The sequence below is a fragment of the Macaca thibetana genome, chromosome 1 (genome assembly GCF_024542745.1).
Source record: "Macaca thibetana thibetana isolate TM-01 chromosome 1, ASM2454274v1, whole genome shotgun sequence".
In the NCBI taxonomy this organism is placed as follows: Eukaryota; Metazoa; Chordata; class Mammalia; order Primates; family Cercopithecidae; genus Macaca; species Macaca thibetana.
Window position 1 is genome coordinate 193,700,346 of NC_065578.1, and position 17,274 is coordinate 193,717,619.

Genomic DNA, 17,274 nt, shown 5'->3' on the forward strand with positions numbered 1-17,274 from the left:
GAATGGTACTAGCTCCTCTTTGTATCTCTAGTAGAATTCTGCTGTAAATCTGTCTGGTCCTGGGCTTTTCTTTGGTTGGTAGGCTATTAATTACTGCCTCAATTTCAGAACTTGTTATTGGCCTACTCAGGGATTCGACTTCTTCCTGGTTTCGTTTTGGGAGGATGTATGTGTCCAGGAATTTATCAATTTCTTCTAGATTTTCTGGTTTATTTGCATACTGGTGTTTGTAGTATAAGAAAACTTCTTTTGAAGTAATCATTTTCATGAACTATTTTGCTATAATACATCTTGTCATCCTGTTTAGCTCCCTTTAACACACGAGCCTACTTAAATGTAATGCCATGCTTTTAAACACCCTTTCTAATGATGTTCTGCGGTTCCTTACAATCTAAATTTTCATGGATGTGGAGGGATGTTAAATTAGATTACAGGCTTTTCCTAGAATATGTGCTTAGAATACAAGGCATCCCAACTGATTTCTTAAATCCTTATGCTCCTTCTTTGTTTTCTTTCTCTGACCTTTGATCTGTCTCAGTTTTTGAACTATTAAGGAGCTAATAGTTAATTAATAATTAAACAGTAGCAGCTTTAGTTCTTCCTCTCTTTTTTTTTTTTTCATTTTTTTCTTTCCTTTTCCAGAGGAAATTATCTTTTTTAAATCATGGCCTTGTTATCCTTTTTCTTGGTATCTATGCCTACATTCAATTAAAATTTTGCCTTATAGTAATGACAAATATCTTTATGATTATTATAATTTAAGTTCTAGGGTACATGTGCACAACATGCAGGTTTGATACATATGTACACATGTGCCATGTTGGTTTACTGCACCCATCAACTCATCAATTACATTAGGTATTTCTCGTAATGTTATCCCTCCCTCAACCCCCACCCCCTAACAGGCCCTGGTGTGTGATGTTCCCCACCCTGTGTCCAAGTGATCTCATTGTTCAATTTCCACCTATCAGTAAGAACTTGCAATGTTTGGTTTTCTGTCCTTGTGATAGTTTGCTGAGAATGATGGTTTCCATCGTCATCCATGTCCCTGCAAAGGAAATGAACTTTTCCTTTTTTATGGCTGTATAGTATTCCACGGTGTATATATGCCACATTGTCTTAATCAAGTCTATCACTGATGGCCATTTGGGTTAGTTCCAAGTCTTTGCTATTGTGAATAGTATCACAGTAAACATATGTGTGCCATGTGTCTTTATAGTAACATGATTTATATTCCTTTGGGTATACACCCAGTAATGGGATCACTGGGTCAAATGGTAATTCTAGTTCTAGATCTTTGAGGAATCGCCACACTGTTTTCCACAATGGTTGAACTAATTTATACTCCCACCAACAGTGTAAAAGACTTCCTATTTCTTCACATCCTCTCCAGCATCTGTTATTTCCTGACTTTTTAATGATTGCCATTCTAACTGGCATGAGATGGTATCTCATCATGGTTTTGATTTGCATTTCTCTGATCACCAGTGATGACGAGCATTTTTTCATGTGTCTATTGGCTGCACAAATGTCTTCTTTTGAGAAGTGTCTGCTCATGTCCCTTGCTCACTTTTTGATGGGTTTTTTTTCTTGTAAATTTGAGTTCTTTGTAGATTCTGGATATTAGCCCTTTGTCAGATAGGTAGATTGCAAAATTTTTCTCCCATTCTGTAGGTTGCCTGGTCACTCTGATGGTAGTTTCTTTTGCCATGCAGAAGCTCTTTAGTTTAATTAGATCCCATTTGTCAATTTTGACTTTTGTTGCCATTGCTTTTGGTGTTTTAGTCATGAAGTCCTTGCCCATGCCTATGTCCTGAATGGTATTGCCTAGGTTTTCTTCTAGGGGTTTTATGGTTTTATGTCTAACATTTAAGTCTTTAATACATCTTGAATTAATTTTTGTATAAGGTGTAAGGAAGGGATCCAGTTTCAGCTTTCTACATATGACTAGTCAGTTGTCCCAGCACTATTTATTAAATAGGGAATCCTTTCCCCATTTCTTGTTTTTGTCAGGTTTGTCAAAGATCAGATGGTTGTAGATGTGTGGTATTATTTCCAAGGGCTCTGTTCTGTTCCATTGGTCTATATCTTTGTTTTGGTACCAGTACCATGCTGTTTTGGTTACTGTATCCTTGTAGTATAGTTTGAAGTCAGGTAGCATGATGCCTCCAGCTTTGTTCTTTTTGCTTAGGATTGTCTTTGCAATGCAGGCTGTTTTTTGGTTCCATATGAACTTTAAAGTAGTTTTTTTCCAATTCTGTGAAGAAAGTCATTGGTAGCTTGATGGGGATAGCATTGAATCTATAAATTACTTTGGCCAGTATGGCCATTTTCACGATATTGATTTTTCATATCCACAAGCATGGAATATTCTTCCATTTGTTTGTGTCTTATTTCCTTGAGCAGTGGTTTGTAGTTCTACTTGAAGAAGTCCTTCACATCCCTTGTAAGTTGGATTCCTAGATATTTTATTCTCTTTGAAGCTATTGTGAATGAGCGTTCACTCATGATTTGGCTCTCTGTCTGTTATTGGTGTATAGGAATGATTGCGATTTTTGCGCATTGATTTTTGTATCCTGAAACTTTGCTGAAGTTGCTTATCAGCTTAAGGAGATTTTGGGCTGAGACAATGGGGTTTTCTAAACATACACTCATGTCATCTGCAAACAGGGACAATTGACTTCCTCTTTTCCTAATTGAATACCCTTTCTTTCTTTCTCTTGCCTGATTGCCCTGGCCAGAACTTCAAACATTATGTTGAATAGGAGTGGTGAAAGAGGGCATCCCTGTTTTGTGCCGGTTTTCAAAGGGAATGCTTCCAGTTTTTGCCCATTCATTATGATATTGGCTGTGACTTTGTCATAAGTAGCTCTTATTTTGAGATATGTTCCATCAATACCGAATTTATTGAGAGTTTTTAGCATGAAGGGCTGTTGAATTTTGTCGAAGGCCTTTTCTGCATCTATTGATATAATCATGTGGTTCTGGTCATTGGTTCTGTTTATGTGATGGATTACATTTATTGATTTGCATATGTTGAACCAGATTGCACCCCAGGGATGAAGCCAACTTGATCATGGTGGATAAGCTTTTTGATGTGCTGCTGGATTCAGTTTGCCAATATTTTATTGAGGATTTTTGCATCGATGTTCATCAGGGATATTGGTCTAAAATTCTCTTTTTTTGATGTGTCTCTGCCAGGCTTTGGAATCAGGATGATGTTGGCCTCATAAAATGAGTTAGGGAGGATTCCATCTTTTTCCATTGATTGGAATAGTTTCAGAAGAAATGGTATCGGCTCCTCCTTGTACCTCTGGTGAATTCAGCTGTGAATCTGTCTGGTCCTGGACATTTTTTGGTTGATAGGCTATTAATCATTGCCTCAATTTCAGAGCCTGTTATTGATCTATTCAGAGATTCAACCTCTTCCTCGTTTAGTCTTGGGAGGGTGTAAGTGTCCAGGAATTTACCCATTTCTTCTAGGTTTTCTAGTTTATTTGCATAGAGGTGTTTATAGTATTCTCTGATGGTAGTTTGTATTTCTGTGGGATCAGTGGTGATATCCCCTTTATCATTTTTTTATTGCATCTGTTTGACTCTTCTCTCTTTACTTCTTCTTGCTAGCGGCCTATCAATTTTGTTGATCTTTTCAAAAAACCAGCTCCTGGATTCATTGATTTTTTGAATGGCTTTTTGTGTCTCTCTCTCTTTCAGTTCTGCTCTGATCTTAGTTATTTCTTGCCTTCTGCTAGCTTTTGAATTTGTTTGCTCTTGCTTCTCTAGTTCTTTTAATTGTGATGTTAGGGTATCAATTTTAGATCTTTTCTGCTTTCTCTTGTGGGCATTTAGTGCTATATAGTTCCCTCTACACATTGCTTTAAATGTGTCCTAGAGATTCTGGTATGTTGTGTCTTTGTTCTCATTGGTTTCAAAGAACATCTTTATTTCTGCCTTCATTTCATTATTTACCCAGTAGTCATTCAGGAGCAAGTTGTTCAGTTTCCATGTAGTTGTGTGGTTTTGAGTGAGTTTCTTAATCCTGAGTTCTAATTTGATTGTATTGTGGTCTGAGAGACAGTCTGTTGTGATTTCTGTTCTTTTACATTTGCTGAGGAGTGTTTTACTTCCAATTATGTAGTCAATTTTAGAATAAGTGTGATGTGGTGCTGAGAGGAATGCATATTCTGTTGATTTGGGGTGAAGAGTTCTGTAGATGTCTATTAGGTCTGCTTGTTGCAGAGCTGAGTTCAGGTCCTGGATATCCTTGTCAACCTTCTGAGTCATGACAAATACCTTTACAGTCAATTCATTTATTGATTGCCTATTAAGTGCTAGGTACTGTTCTAGGTACTGAAGAAAAGAAAACAGAAAAATTCCTACTTGAATAGAGTTTATTCACAAGTTGAAAGAAAGAGACAATAAACCATAAGAAAAATAATATATTAGATAATAGACCTATGACAAAAATAAATCAATAGTGGGAACTGAGTGTTTGTAGTGGGGAGGAAGTCAACATTGAAAAGGATGGTAAGGAGAGGCCCTAGTTTGATGTTTGAGGAAAGAGCCGAGGAAGTGAGGAGACATATAGGAAAAAAAAAAAAAAAAAAAACTTGGAAGGCAGAAAGAACTGTGAGTACATGTTTTGTAGTGAAAACATGCAGGGAGTGACTAGCAAGGAGAACCAGGTGGCTGAAGCCAAATGAGCAAGAGGGAGAGCAGAAGTTGAGACTAAAAAGTAAAATGGGTGGGGAAATGTAGAGAGGGATGGAGTGTGGGGGATAGAGTGGCTATTTAGGTCTAGTAGCCTTTTGCTCATTTGCTGAATGAGATGGGAAGCTGCTGGACAGTATTGAGCAGAGAAGAATATCATCTGACTTGTGCTTTAAAAGAATCTTTCTGACAGCTATAACAAGAAATGACTATAGGGGATCAAGGATGTTAGCAGGAAGTCCAATTTAGCTGCAATTACAGATATTCATATAAATGGTGATAGCAATAAAAATGGTGAGAGTGGTGGAATTCCGGCCATATTTTGAAGGCAAAGTCAATAGGATTTGCTAACGAATTAAGCAGTACACAATGTAATAGTTGTTTCCCAAAGACTATGGGTAAGAACACTACCCACTGAAACACTGGCAGTGCTTTTTAAAAGCCCAGTGTTGGGCCAGGCATGGTGGTTCATGCCTGTAATCCTAACACTTTGGGAGGTCGAGGTGGTGGATGACCTGAAGTCAGGAGTTCGAGACCAGCCTGGCCAACATCGTGAAACTCCATCGGTACTAAAAAAAAAAAATTAGCCAGGCATGGTGGCAGGTGTATGTAATCCCAGCTACTCAGGAGGCTGAGGCAGGAGAATCGCTTGAACCCTGGGGGTGGAGTTTGCAGTGAGCAGAGATTGCACCACTTCACTCTAGCCTCGGCGACAGAGCAAAACTCTGTCTGGAAAAAAAAAAAAAAAAGAAAAAAAGAAAACAAAAAAAGCCTAGTGTTGTCAAAATGATCCTTTCTTTTCTATCCATTGTTGACAGATTAACTTTGCATTCCATTCCATTGTATGTGAAGAGCCAATTTCTGTGAACACAACGTGAACTTTGTCATCTAATATGATTAGGCTTTGTGTACTCACCCAAATCTCATCTTGAATTATATTCCCCTGCTGTTGAGAGAAAGGCCTGGTGGGAGGTGATTGAATCATATGGGTGGTTTCCCCAGTGCTATTCTCATGATAGTGAGAGAGTTCTCACAAGATCTGATGGTTTTATAAACGGCAGTTTCCCCTGGGATTCGCTCTCTCTCACCTGCTGCCATGTGAGATGTGTCTGCTTCCCCTTCTGCCATGATTGTAAGTTTCCTGAGGCCTCCCCAGCCATGTGCAACTGTGGGTCAATAAAATATCTTTCCTTTAAAAATTACCCAGTCTTCAGTAGTATCTTTATAGCAGTGTGAAAACTGACTAATACATCATCCTTCAGAATACGTCTTCCATGGAATTTTAAGTCCAACTAGCAAGAAACTCCCTGTGCATCTCAGCTTGTGTGAACTCCCACCCCAACCACTCTCAGATTTCATGGATATATCCAGCTCTCTCAATCCCTTCATTACAAAATACCTCTGGGGCCCCTCATGGCTTCCCTTCCTTCTCTAAGCAGCATACACCCATGGCTCATCAACAATACTTACCAACCCTGTGGAAAACTCTTGTCTCTGGCCTTCTGCTCCTCATTCTTACCCCCTGAGAAGCCCCCAACCTTGAATTAGTCCAGAACTTACACTCTCCATGCTACACCCAGGCTGTAACAGACAGACCTAGCTGGGCAATTTTATACACACTCCTTGTCAGTCGCTCCCCAAATATGCTATTTAAACTTTCATATTCTAAGGTAGAAACTGTCTCATCCTTGTTTACTTTTTTTCAGCAAGTACCTTGCCTATTACCACATAGCAAAAATAGATAACATTAGGGAATGTTTTCAATGTCATCTCCTACCCCCTTCTAGTGCCTATTTATCTACATTTTCACCCACCTTACCTAGGGAGCCTGAGGCTGTTACAGGAAAGGGGTCCCAATCCTGACCCCAAGAAAGGAATCTTGGATCTTGTGCAACAAAGAATTCAGGGTGAGTCCTCAGTGCAAAGTGAAAGCAAGTTTATTAAGAAAGCAAAATGGTGAAAGACATTTCTGCTATAGACAGAGCAGGACATGAGGTGGAACGCACTCACCTTAGGTACAATGCTTGTATATATGGGGAGATGTGTTCTGCTACAAGGGTTTGTGATAAAGGATGAATTTTCTTAATTACTATATTTTGCAAGAATTGATAGTACTGTCTTTAAAGCAAAATTAGGAATGCCTTTGTTCTCCAGATATCGGGATACCTGGACACTCCTAAATCCGGTTGTGTTTAGTAAACATTATTAATTTGTTCCCTTAACCATAAATATCTAAAAGTTAGGATTACCTCACTTTTTTAGAATGCAGCCCAGCAAGTCTCAGCCTCATTTTCCTAACCCTTACTCAAAATGGAGTCGCTCTGGTTCGACCACCTCTGACAGGGTGAATTTTCCTTTCTTAATCAGGTCACTCCTTACATTTCAGTTTCAGACCCCAGCACCTCCACACCTCAGAGACTTGTTTCATGTGTTTGATTACATATGTTTGTCAAAACTTATCAAATATATACTTAATATATACTTAAAATGGGTGATATTGGACAAAAATTATACCTCAATAAAGTTGCTTAAAGAAAATTTTTTAAACTCTGGATCTCTTCTTTTTCCTGTGCTCATGAATATGCTCTAGTCTCTAACAAAATAAACAAAAGCTAAATTTGAAAATGTAACTGGCATTTTCTGCCTGCACAAGTATTTAAAGAGCTCCTACTTTGTGCAAGGATTTTTCCTAAGTACTTGGAAGCTGACCCACTATGGTACTTAGATAATAATAGATCTCCTTTTTTTTAAAGATTAATTTTGTGCTAGGTACTACGCAGAACATTTATCACATATAATCTTATTTAATCCTCCCAACTACCCTAAGAAGTAGATATTATTATCCCCATTTTACATGAGAAAACTGAGCCTTAGAAGGGAATGGTACCTTGTCCTAGGTTGCCAAAAGTTATAATGGTGGCTAGGTCCTTAACCTAGGTTAGTCTCACATACCCCACCATTAAGCTCTTTATGTGCTAAGTCAGGTGATGAGGTTTTAGATAGGGTGAGAGTGGAGAGGTAAGAGATCAGAATACTCAGATGCTCACAAGTTTCATTAATTTCTCTTTCTTATATAAAATTCCTGTCCTCACTGATGGGGACATATCAAAGTATCCTTTGAAGAATAAAGAACTGAGACTCAGAGTTCTTGGTGGACCTCCTAGACACAAGGTCTTGAATCTGTAGATCTTCTCTTGTATTTCAAACTAGGAAGAGCTTCTGCTATGGAATGCCAATGGAAAGTTAAAGAAGAGGTTAGAAATTAAAATGATATTAGTTATAAGCAAAAGCATGAATGCAGATGTCTCCTGAAAGGACATTCATACTGTAATACAGAGATAGGTCTTTTTCACCCTGTGGTTCATGACAGACTCTAAAGATGGTTTCACCTAAAGATCTCCACAGCACAACAGAAGAACTTGGCCAACTATAAGCATGGAATGCTTCATTTACAGCTAAATGGAATGTTATAATACCTGTAAATTTGCAAAAAAAGCATTAGTGAAAGTTGAAAGTATAATCCATGAAGACTCAGAAATGTGTCCACCAAACACTTACTGGACAACTCTTATATTTAAAACACCACAGGAGACACCAGGAAAGATAAAGACCACAATTAATTTCTAATCACAAAAATCCCTACAGTTAGTGGGAGAGGAAGTCATGTATACAAAAACCAGAAATTGTTTACCAGGCAGGATGTGACAAGCATGCACACACACGGCTTAAATAGCTATGTTCTGTAATACCTGAATGCCTCACCAAGAACTGAAGATGTCTTCTCACTGTTAGCAAATATTACAGCCAAGAACCCTCATCTTCAAAATCAGAATTCAGAAGGAGACAAAGGCTGAACAGCATAATGGGAATTTGCAGTTATGAGAACCTGGAGAGGGGGTCCTGAATCAGTACTGTATTCAGATTGAGACTTAGAAAGAATATTTCTTTACTAATCTCTTCTATCTGGGAGAATTTTACATAAAAATTATTGAACCTTTAATTATCCATTGAAGAGTATTTTAAAATATCTCACCAAATCACATAGAGAACACATAACTGAAAGGAGATAAAATAAATGTGTGATTGTGTGTTTAAATGCATTTACACATCATTAAGAAGGAAGAAGGCAGGGGAGTGACATATCAGAAACATTCATAGATATGGCCTGTCTTTGTGGCTTTGAGAATTTCAAAGCACTTAATATCTGTGCCTTGAGTCCATTATGTTGCCATAAATGAGTATTTGATGAGAGAAATCAACACACCCTTATTTCAGATCATTCAACATTTCTTAATTTATGACTCATTCACAAGTGATTATAAATGCTGCTTTGGAGATTACTATAAGAGGTGACATGCTTTTACAAATCAAGACTCATCACACTTTCCCAAAAAAGTTCTGATACATTCTCTAAGAAAGATAAAATATATCAGAAAAGAAATTATTTTACCACCTGTCTTGGCTAAATAGTTCAGCCCCTTCTGGTCTCACATGAACCCATTCTTAATGGGAGTGTGTCTGATGTACGGAAACAAGGAGGCTGCTTTGAGTCACAGACCGGGCTTCCAGAACTGCCACCTCATAGGTAACTGTGACTGTCTGCTCCCAGCGTGCCTCTGGCAATCTCCGGAAGCCCCCTGGGAACTCCCAAAGGACACACCCTGAATGCTGGGCCACATTCATTCTCATTCTCAGAGAAAAATCCAGTAGCAGAGCTTAGCCAACTACAATGCTGGCAAGTTTGCAGTCTCCTGCCTAAGACCTCAGCTAAACACATCTCTCAAATCCAGCTAGTGCCTCAAACCCTTTCCCTCTTCCATCCTTTTTTTTTTCTTTGAGAGGAAGTCTCACTTGTCACCAGGCTGGAGTGCAGTGGTGAGATCTTGGCTTACTGCAACCTCCGCCTCCCAGGTTCAAGTGATTCTCCTGTCTCAGCCCCCTGAGTAGCTGGGACTACAGGCACGTGCCACTATGCCCAGCTAATTTTTGTATTTTTAGTAGGGACAGGGTTTCACCATGTTGGCCATGATGGTCTTGATCTCTTGACCTTGTGATCTCCCTGCCTCGGCCTCCCAAAGTGCTGGGATTACAGGTGTGAGCCACCTCGCCCGGCCCCCTCTTCCATCTTAATGGGAGTCCAGTTTCTGCAAGTTTGGGAAAAGCAGTTGTGTCTATAGGAGCAGGAGTACAAACAGGATTTGAGACCTGGGTCCAGGCACTGCTAGGTGTCAAAACTCTGTAATCACCCTCACATTCAAGGTCATTGATGTTGAGAGAGAATACATTCCTTTTCTAGTACTCAAACTGTTCCTATTACTTAGGTACAGTCTCCCAGCTGAATCAATAGAGTCAGTGAGCTTTATAGCTGGAAGGCTTACGGAGATCATCAACTCCTAACACCCATATTAGAGGAACCTCAGATGCAACACGCAGCCACTTACCCGAAGTCATATAGCCTATTTATAGAAAAACCTGAGTGAGAATTCTCAATTCTCAATTCCTAGGGTTCTCAATTCCTAATCCAGTGCCATTTTTGGATCACAACAAAATTTCCCCTAGGTTGGCTCCTGGAGTCTGTATGAGGGAGGTCCACAGAACTCATGGCATCCAGGTGGACAATGTGTTAAAATCTTTTTTCTACGAATATCTATTTCATTTTCTTATTGAATTCCACATCTTATCAGTGTTTGTGATATGGCCTTATGACAGAACTGTTACATATTAGCTTGTTTTTGAAGCTTCAGCCACCCAAGTAGTTTATGGGAAAATACCCAAGTATTTTCCTAAGGGAAATTTAGGGATTTATAGAACAGTAAAAGATCGTTTTTGCCTTGAGCACCTCTACTGAAATAAATGCCACATTTAGTATCATTGTAGCCTCCTGAAGATGGGATTAACCAGGGCTCAAACATGTGCATCCTTGAATCCGCAGAGTGGCTGTATTGCTATTCTTCTTTCATTCACGCTACTCATTTTCACCAAATTTGTGTTAGGAAGGATATGATAAGATACCTGCTTTTAAGGATTTTATAGACTGGTGAGGGAAAAAAGTTACAGTAAAATGTGATAGCTATAGTAGAGGTATATACATAGTTCCAAGGGAATAGAAAATAGAGCAATTGCCCAAGAGGTGTCAGAGAAGTGTGCAGAGAGGAACTGATACTTAACTTCATTCATTCAACAAATATGTGTCAAGTATGAGTATGTTGCCAAGCACTGTTCCAGAGGAGTAAACAAAAACAAGTCATTGCTTTCATTGAGCTCTTACTGTAGTGCTCATTCTCAGAAACAGGCAAAATAAATAAATACATAATACAGCAAGTGGGGATGAGTGCTAAGATGAAGAAAGCAACATAGAAGAATAGAAGGTGGTCAGGATGGGAATGTGTGCTATTTTAAGTAGAATAAGATAATAATTAGGCAGAAACCTGAAAGTAGTGAGGGAGGGCATTATACTAATATCTAGGAAGAGACTGTTCTAGGCAGACAGAATAGCAAGGGCCAAGGTCCTGATGTGGAATTGTGCTTAGTACATACCAGAAACAATGAAGAAGCCAGCGTGACTAGCCCAGAGTGGGAAAGTGGAGAGTCACAGGAGATGAGATTAGAGATATACTGAGATGGAGTGAGTATATCAGGTAGGGTCTTACAGACCACAGTAAAAACTTAGGATTTAATTCAAAATTTGATGGGAAGCCATTGGAGGGATCTGAGCAGAAGAGTGGCACAATCCAATTTAGGCTTTAGGGAGGTCAATCTGCCTGCTGGGCAAATAGACTAGTAGGGGAAGGCTGTGGTCAGAGAAATGGGTTAGGAGCTAGGGTAGCAGCTCAGAAGACAAATAATGATGGCCTGAACTAGGGTGGTAGGGGTGAAGGAGATAAGACATCTGAATGACAATTTGAGAAACTGGTGAGCATTAATGGAGATTAGTAGAAAATGAGACTGAAGCAGTTAGCAGAAGTCAGAAATATGAAGTTTCTACTTTATTTATTAAGCACCAGAGATTCTTAAACAATCAGAGATCAGGGCAAGGGTAATATCAGGTTTGAGGAAGATTCTTCTTACTGTGGTATGAAGATTGGCCTGGGCTAGGGTGAGACTAGAGGCAAGAAACTACAATAAAATAAATGCAAGTCTGAGGATGAAGACAGTGGTTTAATAATAACTGAATTATGGTTAATAACCAGTTTGTTCTCCCAGAGTGCACTCACTTTTCACACAGGATGACATTTTTGAGATTAATAGGTGATGACAGCTTTCCAATTCACACGTCAAAGGATGGCAGAAGGCAGGCAGAGTCAGGAGGGAGGAATGGTGCCACAGAGTGTTTATGGGACAGGCCCAGAGCACTTTCCCAAAGGGTATGTGGTACCATGCAAGGGTGGCAATGCCTCCCCTGCACGGCACCACATTCCCAGCCCACACAGGCTGAGCAGGCTGATGAGTAGGCAGCCTTTTAGATGGGCTGGCTGCTCCATGACACAGCTCAGCTGTGGGGCGATGTCTTGATGACTACATTCAAAATTCTGGGTCAGGCATTTAAGAAACAAAGAAGAGAGTCACTTGTGAGCTGAACTGGCATTTTACTGGATGGCACAGCAAGTCATTTAGTCTGTGATTATTGTCAGAACAGAACTTGGTTCTGTTTGTGAAATAAGTCATCAGTTTAGGAGCATTTCAGGGGCATAGCCAGGAGTGGTTCTTGGGTGACTGATTCACCACCGATTCACCATACGAGCTCTCTGAGGTTGGGGACTGTCTTATCTTTGCTATAGTACCAAAGCAAGGCCTTGAACAACAGGCTCTCAATATACTCACGCTGAGGAAATAAATGTGACCTAGAAGGACTAAGATCCTTTGTCCCTCAGTGTTCCCACCTATAAATTGAGAAAAAATGTGTATTTGTACCTATCATACTTACAGGGATGAAGTAAGAATTCAAGTTCTAGTAAATATCTTTGAAAGGCCTTTCAATACTCCGTTTTCCAGGAGAACTGCTTTGTGGTACCAGTATATCGAAAGTAAAGAAACATTAACTAGGCAAGCACTTAAGAGGTTACATGGCATGGAGGAATAGTATTGAGCTGTAAGTTTGCATGACCAAAGAATATTTAGAATTTGCTGCTAACTCTCTAGGTTATTCTGGCAAACTGATTTACACTTCTTGATCTCAACTTCAATGTTTTCTTCCAAAATTAATAGTTTATGATTACAATTATTTTTGTTGAATTCCATCATTTCTAGAACAAAGTTCAAATTGGGCCAACCAGAATGTTTCCAATTTTAGCATATCATATGTCTCTTAACTCCTCTGTAACTTAGTGTCTTCGTCAGAAAAGTAATGCAATGGACAGACTGATCTTAATGCTTCTTTTTGCTCCAAAATTCTACACGTCACACAACAGGTATAAATCAATGCTCCTTTCTAGCTTGCGCTAGTCCATAGATTAAAAACGTCTGACTTGTACATCCAGTTGGAGTTGTGTTAAAGTTATAGATTAGCTTCAGGGAAAGGACATTTTTATGATGCTTTTTTTTCTCATCCAAAGACACAGTATGTCTGGACCATTTTTTCAGACTTTGTTTTAATGTCTACAATAAAATTTTACCATCTAGCAAAGATACTACAAAAGCCATTAAAAAGTATATTTGAAAAATATATGTTTTTGAATAGGAAAAATAAATGATTAAAAAATATAAAAAGCTTTTAAAAAGAAATTAATGACAGGGATAAGCCACCAAAAGAAAAAATGGTCAAATAATATCGATAGGCTGTTTGCAGAAGGGTAAATCCAAGTAGCTGACAAACATATGGAAAAAAATGCTCAAACTCATTCATAAAGATTTTCAAATTGAAGATACAATAAGGTATTTATTTATTTTTATTTTTTGAGTTGGAGTCCGGTCTCAGGCTGGAGTGCAGTGGCGTCAATCTCTGCTCGCTGCAACCTCCGCCTCCCCAGTTCAAGTGATTCTCCTGCCTCAGGCTCCCGAGTAGATGGGACTACAGGCGTGCGCCACCACACCCAGCTAATTTTTGTAGTTTTAGTGGAGACAGCGTTTCACCATGTTGGCCAGGATGGTCTTGATCTCTTGACCTCGTGATCTGCCCACTTTGGCCTCCCAAAGTGCTGGGATTACAGGCGTGAGCCACCGCGCCCAGCCACAATGAGGTATCATTTATACCATGGTTTCTTATCTTTCTCACTAGTGGCATTCTGGGATGGACAACTCTTTGTTGTGGGTGATGCCTCAAGTATATTGCAGGATATTTAACAGAATCCCTGGTTCTGCCCATAGAAGCTAGTAGCACCACCTGCCCCTCCCCCCACCCCATTGTGACAATCAAAAATGTCTCCAAACATTGCCAAATATCCCTTGTGGGACAAAATCATTCCGGATTGAGAACCACTGATTTATACCTATTAGATAGGCAAAAATTATAAAGTTTGATTATAGCTGTAATAAAGGATGCAGTGCAGAAAGAATGTTTTCATATATTGCTAGTAAAAATGTAAGTTATTAATGTAAAACAATTGAGCAATATCTATTAAAATTAAAAACACATATACTCTTTAAACCAGAAATACTACTCCTGGGAATAAATCCTTTTAAACTGAAATTTAAAATACACAAACAAACATTGTACAAGGATGTTAACTGCAGCATTGATGGCAGTGGCCAAAAACTAGAAACAGAATGAATAACTATAAGTAAGGGCTGAATAGCACACCCATGCAATAGAATATTATGTAGGCATTAGAAAGAATTAGAGGTATACCTTAACACACGGAATGTTCTTCATGAGTTATTCCTTAGTGAGAAAACCAAGAGCCAGAAGAGTGCATAACACAGTTGTATAACACTGTGTAATCTTACTTTTTGCAAAACACACCCCTCCACGCTTTTTATATTAATATATAAAAGTCCCTCGATATTCTATTTACCCCTACTAAATGGAAGAAAATATATTTGCAAATCATATCTGACAAAGGTCTAGTACCTAGAATTTATAAAGAACTCTTCTAACTCAACAATCAAAAGACAAACAACTGAATTAAAGAGGGGCAAAGGACTTGAATAGGCATTTCTCCAAAGAAGTTATACGATTGGCCAACAAACACATGAGAAGATGCTCAACATCAGTCATTAGAGAAGCACAAATCAAAACCACAGTGAGATACCACTTCACACCCACCAGGATGGCTACTATAAAAAGGAAAATAAGTGTTGGCAAGGATGTGGAGAAATTGGAACCTTTATACATTACTTATGAGAATGTGAAATCATGCAGCCTGTGGAAAACAGTTTGGCAGTTTCTCAAATAAACACAGGATTACCAAATGACACAACAATTCTACTCCTAGGTATATACCCCAAAGAAATAAAAATAAATATTCAAATACAACATTTGCATACAAATGTTCATAGCAGCACTATTCACAATAGACAAAAGTAAAAACAATCCAAATGTTATCAATTGATGGATAAACAAAATGTTGTTTATACACATATTACTCAGCCATAAAAAGGAATGAAGTACTGATACATGCTACAATGTGGATGAATCTTTAAAACATTAAACTAAGTGAAAGCAGCTAGACACAAAAGGTCGCAAATTGTATGTAACCTCCAGAACAGACAAATCCATAGTCAGAAAGTATATTAGTGTCTGCCAGGGACTAAGGGGAGGAGGGAACAGGGATTGACTGCTTAATGGGTACCAGTCTCCTGTAGGTACCAGTCTCCTGAAAATATCTTGGAATTAGACAGAAGTGATGGTTTCACAATATTATGAATGTAGTAATGCCACTGAGTTGTACACTTAAATATAATTAATAGTTAATTTTATGTTATGTGAATATTGCCTCGATTTAAAAAATATATTCTATTTACCTTTGTGTTAGATTCCTATTGATGCACAACAAATGAACAAAAATTTAGCAGCTTTAAAATATTACCACATCAGCTTAGCTCACAGTTCTGTAGATCCAGGTGGGCCTGAGTGGATTCTCTGCTTACGGTTTCGCAGGCCAATATTAAGATGGTGACCCACCTGGGCTCTTCTCCAGCGAGAGAATCCCACTTCCAAGCTCATTTAGGTTTTTAGCAGAATTCAGTTCCTTATGATTCTGGGACTGATATCCTGATTCCCTGCTGGCTGTCAGCCAAGAGCCAGTCTCAGTTGTTACAGGATGCCCACATTTCTTGGCATGTAGCCCCCTCCAACAGCAGCATGCCAAATTCTCATCCTTCAAATCTCTCTGACTTCCTCTTCTGCTATTAGCAGAAGGAAAAGCTCTGCTTTTAAAGGGCTCATGTGATTAGATTGGGCCCACCTGGAAAATCTCACATTTGTCATAAAATGTAATATAATCACAGGAATATTGCCTCATCAAATTCATAGGTTCCACCTAACACTCAAATGGGTGGGGGTTATACAAGCGCAAGCGTCACTGGGGGTCATTCTTAGAATTCTGCTTATCGCCATGACCTCTTAGACAAAAATAATAAGAAAACATCTACCCAATTCAAGGACAGTTACTGTTTATACCCAGCCTCATTGCCTATATGATTTACACCAAGGAAAAGTTACAGAAGCAGTGATTTACAGATTAACATGGTTCAGGTCCCCAAGCCTCAGGGAAGGGATGGAAAGCTGTTTTTGTTGTTGCTGTTTTGTTTTTTGAGACGAGTCTACCGAGTCTAAAGAGTCTCACGAGTCTCGCTCTTCGCTCACTGCAACCTCTGCCTCCTGGGTCAAGTGGTTCTCCTGCCTCTGACTCCCAAGTAGCTGGGACTACAGGCGTGTATGCCACCATGCCTGGCTAATTTTTTCATTTTTAGTAGAGACGTTTTTCACCATGTTGACCAGGCTGGTCTGAGACTCCTGACCTCAAGTGATCCGCCCGCCCCGGCCTCCCAAGGTGCTGGGATTACAGGAGTGAGCCACCATGACCACCCTGAAAGCTGTTTTTAATAAGAAGGCTTTTCTTTCCCAGGCCTCTCTGGCTTGCTTTCTCTTTCTTTCTTCACTTCTACAAAAGCACTGAATGTAAATACAAAGCAATTGTCAAGAGGACCACCTGTTTTCTCTCTGTAGTCCTGACAAGGGTTGGAGTTTAGGAAACTAGATAATTGAATAATATCAATTAGAAGTCCTCAAACATTTTGGTCTTAGGACCCTTGTTACTGAGGTGCCCCAAAACTCTGTTGGGTTTTGTGGGTTATACCTATTGATAATTGCCATATTGTAATAAATTAAAAATGGAAAGTCTGACAAACACAAGAATATACAAGCACATATTCTCTCATCCTATAAAGTGATGATGTCATCACACATTATATAGCCTCTGGAGTGGAAAACGAAATAAAGTCTTAGCATGGTTATGAAAATAGTTTTGAACTCATGAAACCTCTGACAGGGTCCCAAAGACCCCCAGGGCTTCCTCGACCACACTTTAAGACTCATTGAGAGATGTAAATAGTACCAATTGTATTTCTTCACAGATTAATCAATTCACATATTTGGGTTCATTCATTTGTGCAGTCTTAGAAACA